At 47.1% G+C, this 11,425-nt stretch overlaps 1 long non-coding RNA gene across 2 annotated transcripts; it reads right to left on the bottom strand.

The window, feature by feature from the left end:
• Positions 1–545: 545 nt before the first annotated feature.
• LOC137227029 (uncharacterized) lies at positions 546–9,542 on the bottom strand. Of its 2 annotated transcripts, XR_010944659.1 has the most exons (4): positions 9,351–9,542; positions 7,455–7,620; positions 6,135–6,778; positions 546–1,017 (listed from the first exon to the last, which is right to left on the bottom strand). It is a non-coding gene; the product is annotated as an uncharacterized lncRNA (long non-coding RNA). The 2 variants fall into 2 exon arrangements; XR_010944658.1 differs by lacking the exons at positions 546–1,017; positions 6,135–6,778 and adding an exon at positions 1,072–2,308.
• Positions 9,543–11,425: the final 1,883 nt, after the last annotated feature.

Below are 11,425 nucleotides of genomic sequence, written 5' to 3'. Positions count from 1 at the left end.
TGGTGAGGCTGAGAAAGCCAGGTCTAGAATGAGAACATCCTTAGCACACAGGTTGTAAATTTACTGAAACTACTACTGAAATGTATAGAGAAGATGTTTCTTAAATTTGCTTAGAGCTGGTCTGATATTCCTCAAGAGCCCCATTTACCAGGTTGAAGGAAAAAAATGAACACTATGAAGTCTAATGTGGTTTAGAACTTGGTAGGATCCAGTAATTGTAAAGTCCCTTTAGAGTGTGATCAGTCTTTGGGAGATAATTGCATAGTCTCTTCTGTTGCCATACCCCCTCCTTCATTTTTCCTGATCTTCTCCAATTTAGTATCAGAGTTTTTGAGGGGGGGCTCATGGGGGCTCACGAGATCTAATGGTGCCTGGAAAATTCTTTGAGGAGCTCAGGGACCACTGCTGGGTAGAACTGCCATCCTATGATTTTCAGCCTAGACTGGCCCAGCAATATATTTTTTGGTTTACATATTTGGGTTCCATGTAACATTTTGAGAAAAGGGCTGTTCTGCTTAAAAAATAAAAACCCGCGGATTCAAAACACCTTTGAGGCCATCTGCACTGGAATGTGAATTAAAGGCTTAGATTGGTGTCCTGTGACACATGAAGGCATTTTTATGGGTATCATGACATTTGTTTCTAGGTTTTGTTCCTGAGAATTGGGCTACCCAAACCTTTTAGTCATGTCCAATTTTGTCATCATCGTGTAGATGTGGATAAAATCTTTTCATCATGGTCAATATGTTCTTTACAAATGTAGCAATTTCTCATTGAAAACTGCCCTCCTAAGGGAACATAATAGATTTCATAGTTCCCCAATGAAGAGGGAAGGTGCTAACTAGCCGTGTGGCTCCAAGTACATCATTATAGTAACTGCTTCCCTTTAAGGAATGAAGAGCTGGTATTACAGCCTTAAAATTCCCTTTTAATACCAATAAAAAAACATTTTCACACTTGTTCTGTGAATAAGGTTTCTTCAGTAACTCCTGCATGGCTGAGTCTCTTCTGTTTCACCTGTGAGATTAGAGGACAGTTAGATGAGAGAAGGCTTTTGGAACAGGGCTGCGAAGGGTTTATGATGAGGCATTAATAAGTGTCAATTACCATGACTATAATAGCAGTCCATATTTATTGCTTGCTTACTATGATCTCAGCATTGCTCTGAGCACATCTCATCCGTTAACTTGAATCCTCATCACAGCCCTACAAGTAGGTGCTGAGACGGGGAACCGAGATGTGAGGAGGTCAAGGTCACACTTGACTGGACTCTGATTCAAACCCCTGTGGCCTCGTTCCAAGGTCCAAGTGCTGGGTTTTCTGTGTGTACTGATTGTTCTCTCTGCATTAATGCTTTCTGAGTTAGGATCGTCCATCTGCCTGCACTAGGAAAGCAACATCATGTCATCAGTGTCCTTAAGCAAAGATTAGGAACACTTACATCTCCCTGCCTTGCACTTTAAATATCTATTGGGGGGGGGGGTTTGGTGAAAATTATTCTTCTAGGTATCGAGTTGTAAGCGCCAGAACTCTTCCCATTTTATGACTGTCCCATTGTCACGGGTCATCTACCCTGGATTTGTGTGGCTCAGGGATGGGGGTCTAGCAGGGCATTGATGATTCATTCATCCATGCATTTAGCAAATACTTCAAGTCCATGATGGACACAGCACGTGCCAGCATTGTGGGGGTTAGAGAGAGAGATGCCTGCTTCTTCCAGAAGGATTTGATGTCAATATATTTGGTAAAGAAAGAAGATGCACATTTATTAAGCACCAACTGTGTACCAAGTACTGTGCTAGGCATTTTACGTTCTTATTTGATTCCTCTAACAACCTAGAGAGGTAGGTACTGTCTCCGTCTGATGGATGCAAAACAATCTCAGAGACTGAGGCAATTGTTTAAGGTCACACAGCCAAAATAAGGGCAAAGCCAGGAATCAAACCCTGGAGCAGATTAAAAAAGAAAAAGCTTTAATGAGATCTGTTATGTACAGATCTCGCTGCGTCCAAAGAAAAGAAGAACCAGTTAGTTCTGGAGAACAGTGTTTTTTCAAACCACTTTCCATAGAATTCGTTCCAGAAGATGTTTCTTCCAGGGGTGGTGGAGGGGAACCAAATTGTTTGGTAGTCCAGTGTGAGGAGTGCCATTTTCTTCTCAGTGGTCCACAGTGCTCATTAGCACGGCGAGACCCCCAAAAGTACTGCAGAAGGAAGTTTTCTGCCTTTGTTTAATCCATGCAGTGTTTCCAAACTTCAAGGGATCAGCAGAAGACCAGCTTGGGAAATTGTGATTTGAAGGAAGGAACCTTTAGGGGGAGAAGGAAGAATATGGATAAACTACCACTGGATAGTTAAAGCCTCCTTGGGTCACATTAGAGGCTGAGGGAGAGGGGATCCAAACCGCGCAGCACAAACTCTTCTCTGCCAGGAGTAATTTTATCTGTAAGGTCACGTTTGCTGCCTGTTTTATATATGTATATATATATATATATAAATTTTCAATGAATGTATCTATTGGTTGAGGTACAATTCTCAAAGCATAAAACTCACCTTTTAAAGTATACACTTTGGTGGTGTCAGGATATTCATAAGGTTGATATAAGGATATTCATAAGTACAACCATCACTCTGATTCCAGAACATTTTCATCACCTCCAAAAGCAACACTGTACCCATTATCGTCACTCCCCATCCCCCTCCACCCCACTGCCTGGCAACCGCCAATCTACTTCCTGACTCTGGGTTTGCCTATTCTGGACACATCATATAAATGGAATCACGTGTGGTCTTCTGATGCCTGGCTTCTATTGATTAGCCAAATGTTTCCAGGTTTAACTGTGTTAAAAATATGTATCAGTACTTCATTCCCTTTTATGGCTGAATAATGTTGCATTGTTGGGTGCACCGTCTTGCATTTGCCATTTGGGAAAGAAAGATGGTAGCCGGAGAGGACCCTGTCTTCTCTGCGACTGGGGAAGGGTGTGAGGTGGACAGCTATCGTTTTTGCCCCTCTGTTCCTTGCTCAGAAGCCGTATAAAAGCTGATCCTCAGGCCAGGGCAGGGCAACCAGGCCTGGTCCATCAGAAGTTTGGATCCAGTTTCGGTATGTGACCCAAGCCGTATCTGGATTGATTGGAACAGAGGCCTGGCCCTTGGCTGGCAGCGACAGTGTGCTAACCTTTGTCAGCACTTGCAGAGAATCTGCCTGAGCGTGGGTGTGACATAAAGGAAAGCAGGGGTCTTGTAACCTTACCTGAAACAAGTGGGTCGTGTGAAACCCTGAGGTGGTGTTTGACTGGTAATGTTAACCAGCAGAACGTTTGAGGTGGGTAGGGCTGACTGCTCTCTAACCTTGCTTCCTGATGATAAGGAAAACCGGTCTCACACAATTCTATCACGTATCCAGACAGCTAATAAGTACATTTAAGTGTGACCAGGAGCCCCGTAGTTTGATTTATTCTATTAGCTTTATGAATTTAAAACTCCTTATTGTTTTAGGTCCGCAGTAAAGAGTCTGACTTCCTTTTTTTATGTTTGCTGCCAACTTTTAAGCCTTTTTCCTTCCTCTTCCCCTCCTGTCCCACACGTGGGTAAGCAGGTCAGAAAGCCTGGGTGCTCCTTCCTTTGGTGAGGGGGCGGGATTCAAACCACGCACCCTTTTCCTTGTGCAAACTCTCTCTCCATCCCCACTTCCTAATCACAGTAAGAACGCGGGCCAGTCTCCTCTTCTTCAGTCTTGACCTCCGAACCCAGAATTCCACTCTGAATTTCTAGAGTGCTAGAAATTCAGCTGGTATGACTTGGGTTCCTGTCAGTTACTCCTAAAACACTTCTGAACAAAATAGAGTGCTAGAAATTCAGAGTGGAGGGTGGACAGGCCTATATTTGTCCCTCCTACTCTGTTTCTCAGTTTTCTCCAACAATTTCTGAAAAGCACAGGAGTCCCTCCTGTGCCTGCAGAGTGGCCACATCAAGGTCTTTGCGTGGAAGGTTCGCTTGAGGCAGAGATGATGGTATCCCAGAGGCAAGATTCTTTTCCATTAAGATCAGCATAAGTAACTAGAAATCTTCCAAACCCATGGCTTGGCACATGCCTGGTTAGGGGTGAAGCCCTGGGAGGGGATCGCCAGGGGTAAAAGCCAGAGGTCTTGCAGAAATGATAAGCAAACATTATTCTTGCAAGGTGAAGAATGTCTCAAAGATTTGCCAGTCCATATATCTTGAATATCTTTAACTTGACCGTTAAGAACTTAATCCTAACATTCATCACGTTCATTAATTAGCCGCTATCTTCTTAGTCTTACTGTTAATTGGCAAAGCCTCCGTGTTGATAGAGATTTGGATAATAGAACTGTGTGTAGTTGTCTCTTGTAGGTTCCCTTTTTTTGTATAATGTTTCTATTAGGGCTCCAGATTGTCCCCTAGAGTTGAAGCTTAACCAACATAGACATGATTTCATATGTCTGTGCTGAAGCATTTGAAAATTACAGATCTTCTAATACCTGACCTTTGTAGAGATCCTGGGTCCAGTTAAGCCTGATGCTAGATCTTTCTGTGAACTTGACAATTTCATGAGCCAATCAGTTCCTTCTATGTTTCAGCTTAAGCTGGTAAGAATTGGGTCCCTGTCAGTTACTCCTAAAACACCTCTGAACAAAATAGAGTGCTAGAAATTCAGAGTGGAGGGTGGACAGGCCTATATTTTTCCCTCCTACCCTGTTTCTCAATTTTCTCCAACTAAACAAGTTCTGAAATTTGTGTAGCTGAATTTTTAAGGAAAATAGTAAAACCTTCAGTGTTCTTACCCAGACCCAGTTCTTAGTGGCAGAAAATGCAAATCTCCTTGGCTGCAATGTTAAGTATTGTTCTAAATTTCAAAGCTGTCTTACTGAAATCGTGTTCCAGCTTTATTCCCCTCCAGCCAAGCTTCATGGGTGGGCTCTTTGTTCAACAGTTTTCCTTAGAAGATTGAAGCACTGGGAGGAAAATGGGAAGCTCTCCTCAGCCTCAGAGCACATGTTAACAGCACAGGAGGTACTCGGGTCCTCAGAAATAAAGATCATTACAAAAGAAGGGTACTTGTTTGCTTTTCATGCAAATCAGCATTTCCAGAGGACGCCAACATTTAAAAAACCAACTGAGGTTCAAAAAATGACAGAGTGCTCTCCGGATAAACCCCTGCCTCTGCTCCAGGGTGAAAACAGGGTGTCTTCCATGGGGGTCTCTGCCTTTTTGGGTCTTGAGTCATTCAGTGTTGATAACAGGAAGAAGAGCCCCAGTGGTTCGGGCAGCACTTCTGATGCCTAAATGCAAGGTGCTGTGTTCTGCGCTGATGCGGTGATGGAGCGAGAGACAGACGTGCCCTCATGACCTTGCCCTCCAGCGGGAAGTGGGCAATGAGCAAGGGAAGAGACACGTGGATCTCTGTTTTTTTAAATTGAGTGCAGTAGTAGTGCTACAGAGAAAACGAAGCGTGCTGGACCTGTTGGGAGTGACAGGGCTGACGGATGTCGGGGATCGGGGAGGGAGGACTCAGCTGCCTCTAGAGGTGAGCCAGGGGAGCCTTCACATGAGAAGGGCTAATGACCCATTTGTCTGCGCACCTGAGTTGTTTCTAGTGCTAAGCAGCCTAAGTGACTGAGGTCTTACCGTGGGCTTATTAGACAGGAGAACTGGTAGGCAGACGTAGTCATTTAACAACTGGTCGGTGGAGGTAGTCATTCAAACCTTGTATTGTGTACTAAGCGCTGGCAATATGACATAGAGGCTGGGTTTGGGTTTGAAGGTCATTTAGGGCCTGGCTACTGGGAGCGTGGTCCACTGACGGGCAGCAGCGGCATCCCAGGGAGCCTGTTAGAAATGCAGACTCTCAGGCCCCACCGCAGACCTGCTGAATCAGTCTGCTTTTTAAGCAAGATCCCTAAGACTCAGGGTTTGGAGGATCCTTAACGTTGGAGAAGCACTGGCTTAGGCAGCAGAGTTAGGAATGAGCAGAGCTGGAACCTGCCCGCAACTAGATCTTGAGTTTGTTGATGGAGACAACAGACATGCAAATACATGACTTCCTAGTGTGAAAGCTACAAGCAAGTAACAAGGGGCTGGGAGTACGGAAGAGGGTGTGAGTTCGCTCACCTGGCGGGGGTGGTGTGGGGAGGGGAGGAAGGTCAGGGGAGGCTCCCCAGAGTGATGACACCACAGCTTGACGGGAAGAACTGGTCAGATGCACACACGACTTGTAAACGGGGGAAAGGCCGCACAGATGGGCATTGGAGGCACTGCTGGGTTTGTGGGGAGACGGAGTGGGGGAGGGTGAAGCAGAGCTCAGGAAGCCAGTGTTCCAGATCAGGCGAGAAGGACCTGAATCCTGGTGGTCGGGTTCACCCCGGCTTGGGAGGCCTTGGGAGGAAGCACCGCTTGAAAGTCTAGGAGAAGACAGCACGGAGCAGGCAGGCCTGGAAGACTTGGAAAGAGCATGGTGTGCCCTCTCGCTGCTTGAGCCGACTGGACTCAGTCTTACCAGAAAACCTGGGCGGTTCCCCGGTTCCGGATTTCCCCCCAGCTGGCCGGCTCCCTCCCTCTGCACAGATCTGCTGCCTTTGCATGTGGAGGTCAGGAGTGCGCTGACCCAGCTCAGAGCTCCTTGGCCTGATACGGGGGTCGGTGGAGACAGTAGGGGAGGGCAGCCTGCTTCAGTGATTGGCAGATCATCACTCCTCCTTTCCTCTCTGGGTTCCTTGCTCATAAACACACGTAGACTTCCTCAGAGTGTTGGAGAACTTTCGAGGGAAGGAGAAAAAACAGTGCCATTGACTGTTTGCAATTTAGTGATTCTGTATTTAGCAGACGGTGAGAACAGATCTGAGATGGAATGCCTGATGCCAGGGACCAAGTCTAAATGTCTCCATGACTTCATTTTAGAACAGTGGTTTCCCAAACTCTTTTTTAAACAGAAAAACTTAAAAAAGACCTGTTTCACATACTGAGCTGCTGTGTTAAGCGGTGCTCCTGCTGCTTTTGGGGGTTGGCGAGGGTGGTGATCATGAGACTCCCCCGCAGTGGGCCTCCTACTTACCCAGAAGGACTGCAGAACCACAGGGTTCTTGACACCAGTTGGAAATCAATGTTTTGGTATAAAAAGATAGGCCAACTCAACTCCTATATAGAGTTGCATGTATGCATATAAGCATATATACATATGGCTACAAAGCCATCAATGTTATCCTCACACACTAAGAGTAAAACTAAAAAAACACCCCAAACAGACAAGACGATTGACCGCTACATAAATGCTTAACAACGTGGATTTTAAAAAAGACATAAGCTGTAAATCGGGTGTTAAGTCATGAGGAAGCACAGTGAAAGTTCTTGAGAAGCTGCTGGGATGTCTCCCAGCCCATTTCATTCGCCCCTCACTGCGGGGAGGGGAGAGACCCCGGTTTAGTCTCTGCCCACCTTTTTTCCTGTATGATTAGGTGCTGGCGGGAGCAGGGCAGCCGCAGGAGAGCCCAGGTAAGCTGGCGAGTTTTCCAGCAAACAGCCTTGCCGGGCGAGTCAGTCTGGCCTCCCAGGCGGCAATCTGGAGGCCGCGATGGAATATGCTAACACATATATATGGAATCTAAAAAAAAAAAAAAAAAAGGTTCTGAAGAACCTAGGGGCAGGACAGGAATAAAGATGCAGACGTAGAGAATGGATTTGAAGACACGGAGAGGGGGAAGGGTAAGCTGTGATGAAGTGAGAGAGTGGCACTGACATATATACACTCCCAAATGTAAAATAGAGAGTGGGAAGCAGCTGCATCGCCTGGGGAGATAAGCTCGGTGCTTTGTGACCACCCAGAGGGGTGGGATAGGGAGGGTGGGAGGGAGGCGCCGGAGGGAGGGAATATGGGGGTATATGTATAACTGATTCACTTTGTTATACAGCAGAAACTAACACACCATTGTAAAGCAATTATACTCCAATAAAGATGTTAAAAAAAAAAAAGTCTGTTTGCTTCTTCCTTCGTCCAAGCCCCAGCCTCCCCGCATAGGCTGAGAATTCGTTAAAACAAACAAACAAACAAATCAGGGAAATTCCCCAAAGAGCCCTACGGGAGGGACAACAAAAACATCCACTGTAAACAGCAGGTTTGTCTTCTGACCGGTTTTGTTTGCAAATGGTAACAATCACAGGTAATTTTTCATTTCAATTGGAGGAGCTGGTATTAAAAAGAAAGGGGGGGCGAGGGAGGACGAGGGCCAGCGCATCTCCCAAGTGCCTTATTCACTCCCAGGTCTACAACCGAACGCGAGCGCGGTGGGCTAGGCAGTGCCTCTCACTCCATCAAGCGAGATCTAATTGTGGCGGCTCGGCCTGTTGGCAGATGCAGTTTCTACATAACAACAGCCCAGAGACAGGGCTGCGTGATTAATGCCTCCAGCTGTCGTATGCCCCATTATCTGTGCATTTGCATAACTTAATGGTTCAGGACAGGGGAGAGAGGATGCTTAATTTAATGTTTAGCAGCCCCTTGATAGCTGAATAATTTGAGAACTGTCAAGGGGGGTCAGTCCTACAGCGATTCAGCAAGACGGCTATGATTTCTGCATGTCGTTAAAATTCTTACTTAGGATACTTTTTTTTTTTTTAAGGAAAAAGAAAACAACAATGCCTGAAAGCAAGCACTGATTCCCGCCCCCGTAACCATTTCCTCCCCGAGGCAAATGGAAATGTTGTTTTTGACAGCAGTTAGATGTCTGAAGACAGCTGGGAGGGTGGGTTCACACTCACCTCCTTCCTTCATCTCTCCTCCCAGGACCCCCTGGAATCTCCCCTCTCCCACTCTGAGTTTGTCTCCTCTTGTTCTTTTTGTTCCCTCAACCGTCTCCCCCTCTGTGCTGTGTTTTATGACCCATTTGCAACCCTTCCCCCTCAAGCCCCCGCCCCGGCCTCTAGCTGAAAGGCGGGCGGGGGGGGGGGGGGGGGGGGCGCGCAGACTGCTTGAAATCAACTAACAGCCCAAACTGCTTTCAGTAGGAAACACTGTCAGTTTCATTAGTTGCTAATGAATATTATTAAACTAATCTGTCATTTGTTTTCTAATTACGTGTCACCAGGCATCACAGTGGCAGCTGAGGTGACTGCTGGTGAACAATTTTCCTCCTTGAATCCTGTTTTTTAAAGTAAGAAGTGCTAGGAATGATTAGGAATAATTTGAACCTGGTAAGCTTTTCCGCCTTTCCCCAGCCTGTCAGCAAATTTTCTCCCCCACGTTTATAATACTACCAGGATCTTATCACCACCTGGCCTCACCAAGCGGCTCCCAGGGTGAGACCCCAGCCCACTCCAAACTTGGGACAGCCCTACCTCTGAAGTCTTCAGCTCCGCTGAGACCCACAGCTTCTCATCATTTCCCATCATGGTTTTGTGAGTCTGGAATGTAGGCAGGACCCAGCGTGTTGAACGGACTGGGTCATTCAGTGCTCAACTGGTCTGGACGGTCCTGGTGGGTTTTGCTCGCATGCCTGGTCCCCTGATGGAAGGGGCTAATTGGATGCAGGGCTCAGCTGGCGCCCTGCTCTGTCTGTGTGGTCTCTGCCTCACCACGTGGTCCCTCCAGCAAGGTAGTTGAACTTCTGCCAAGGCTCCAAGAGAGTGTTCCACAGACCAGAAGTAGAAGCTGCCCATGTCTAAAGGCCTGACCTAGACGCTCACATAGCATCATTTCTACCATATTCTGTTGGACAGTGCAGTCAGGGTCTACCCAAACTCGGTCTACTCCTAACTTGAGCTGCTGAGTGCATCCCAGAAAATTGCACATCCCTACAAAGTGGCCCCTCTGACAGCAAGTGGGTTCAGATCTCAGTTGGGTCATCAAAGCTTCCTGGTCAGCCTTCTCTTGTGTTTGATTCCTCTCCCTTCCTGTGATAGTTATAAGAAACGTTTGCCCCCTCCTGGAATGCCCAGTGTAGCTCTTCCTCTCGAAGGACCTCATTTGAGCTAATTCTTAGCAGGTGGCCTTGCCTTCTGTCTCTCAGAGGTATGAACATTCTCTGTCACTTGAACACGTCATCTTCAACCCCTGTCTCAGAGATGTCCTGCCCTCCTTTCAGATTGGCCCTACCACTGTTTGCACCCTTCATTTCTACACTTTTCCTCAAGGTCTGACCAGTATTAATCATGCTTTCTCTGGGTCCCTTCTCTCAGACTAAAAACATGCTCAATCTTGTCATTGAAATACTAGTGCTGTCTTTTTTGAAAGAGTTGTCTGTATGTCTAGAACTTGGTCTCACTTGCTTCCTTGCTCATTGCAATCAAATCCTTGGATCTTCCTGACAAAGGTTACCAGGGGCCCCTGATCGCGGTATCCAATGGCGGAACTAATTTTTAGTCCTTACCTTGCTTGGTTTCTCTGCACAGCTCACCACTCCTTTCCTCTCAAACTTCTTTTTTTGGCCGCACCGCGCAGGTTGCGGAACCCTTAGCATCAAAAGCAGATCACTGGTGGCCTGGGGTGGAGGGAGGGAAAGACTGCAAAGGAGCACAAGGAAATCTGGGGGCTGGGGTGGGAATATTGTATGTTTTGATTGTGGTGGTGGTTTTTTATGAGTGGAAGTATCTGTCAGAACTCATCTGCTTTGATGGATGCCGTTTATTGTATGTAAATTATACCTCGATAAGGTTGACGCCTCCTCCCTCCAAATCAGTGGGGGGGGGGGGGGGCGGGGCCAACAGGCCTAGATACATTGGTCTGTCACTAGTAGACAAAACTGAGTCATGACCCTGCCTCCCCACCGGACTGTCACTCTGAGCTTGAACCCAAGTCCAGCCCGAGCCCTCCCTCCCAAGCCAGTCTCCTCGGGAAAGAGCAAGAGGGGTGTCCCAGTAATAGGAGTGGGTGGGCAAGGGAGAAAGGGGGAGCGTGCGGGGTGCTGGGCTCCAGTCAGTGGCCATCCAGGGGCTTTTTCTTCTGCTCTTATGTAACCTTCATCAGCGGCCTTTGGGACAGGCATACCAGACCCATTGTCACCGGAGGGTTAGGTGCAGTATGCGGGATCTTAGTTCCCCGACTAGGGATCAAACCCGTGCCCCCTGCAGTGGAAGCACTGAGTCCGAACCACTGGGCGGCCAGGGAACTCCCTCCTCTCAAACTTTTGCTGGTTTCAGACTCATTTTACGTTTTTTTTTCCTTGACTTCTCCCTTCCTCAAATGTTAACATTCCCCTGAAGTCTGTCCTCGGGTCTTTGTCATGCTGTCTGCTTTCCCTCCATGTGCAATTCGTGGGTGTGTCAATTGCTGTCTAATCTGAAGACCCTCAAGCACATCTAGCCCAGATCCCTTTCCTGAGCAACAGGCTTATATATAGAGAATTACCCACTAGACATCTTGGCCTGGATGTCCCACAGACAACTCAAACTTACATATCCAAAGTAGGACCTGT

This window comes from Pseudorca crassidens, chromosome 7 (assembly GCF_039906515.1).
Source record: "Pseudorca crassidens isolate mPseCra1 chromosome 7, mPseCra1.hap1, whole genome shotgun sequence".
In the NCBI taxonomy this organism is placed as follows: Eukaryota; Metazoa; Chordata; class Mammalia; order Artiodactyla; family Delphinidae; genus Pseudorca; species Pseudorca crassidens.
Note: the sequence above shows the minus strand (reverse complement) of the source record. Positions and strands in the feature narration are given on the sequence as shown.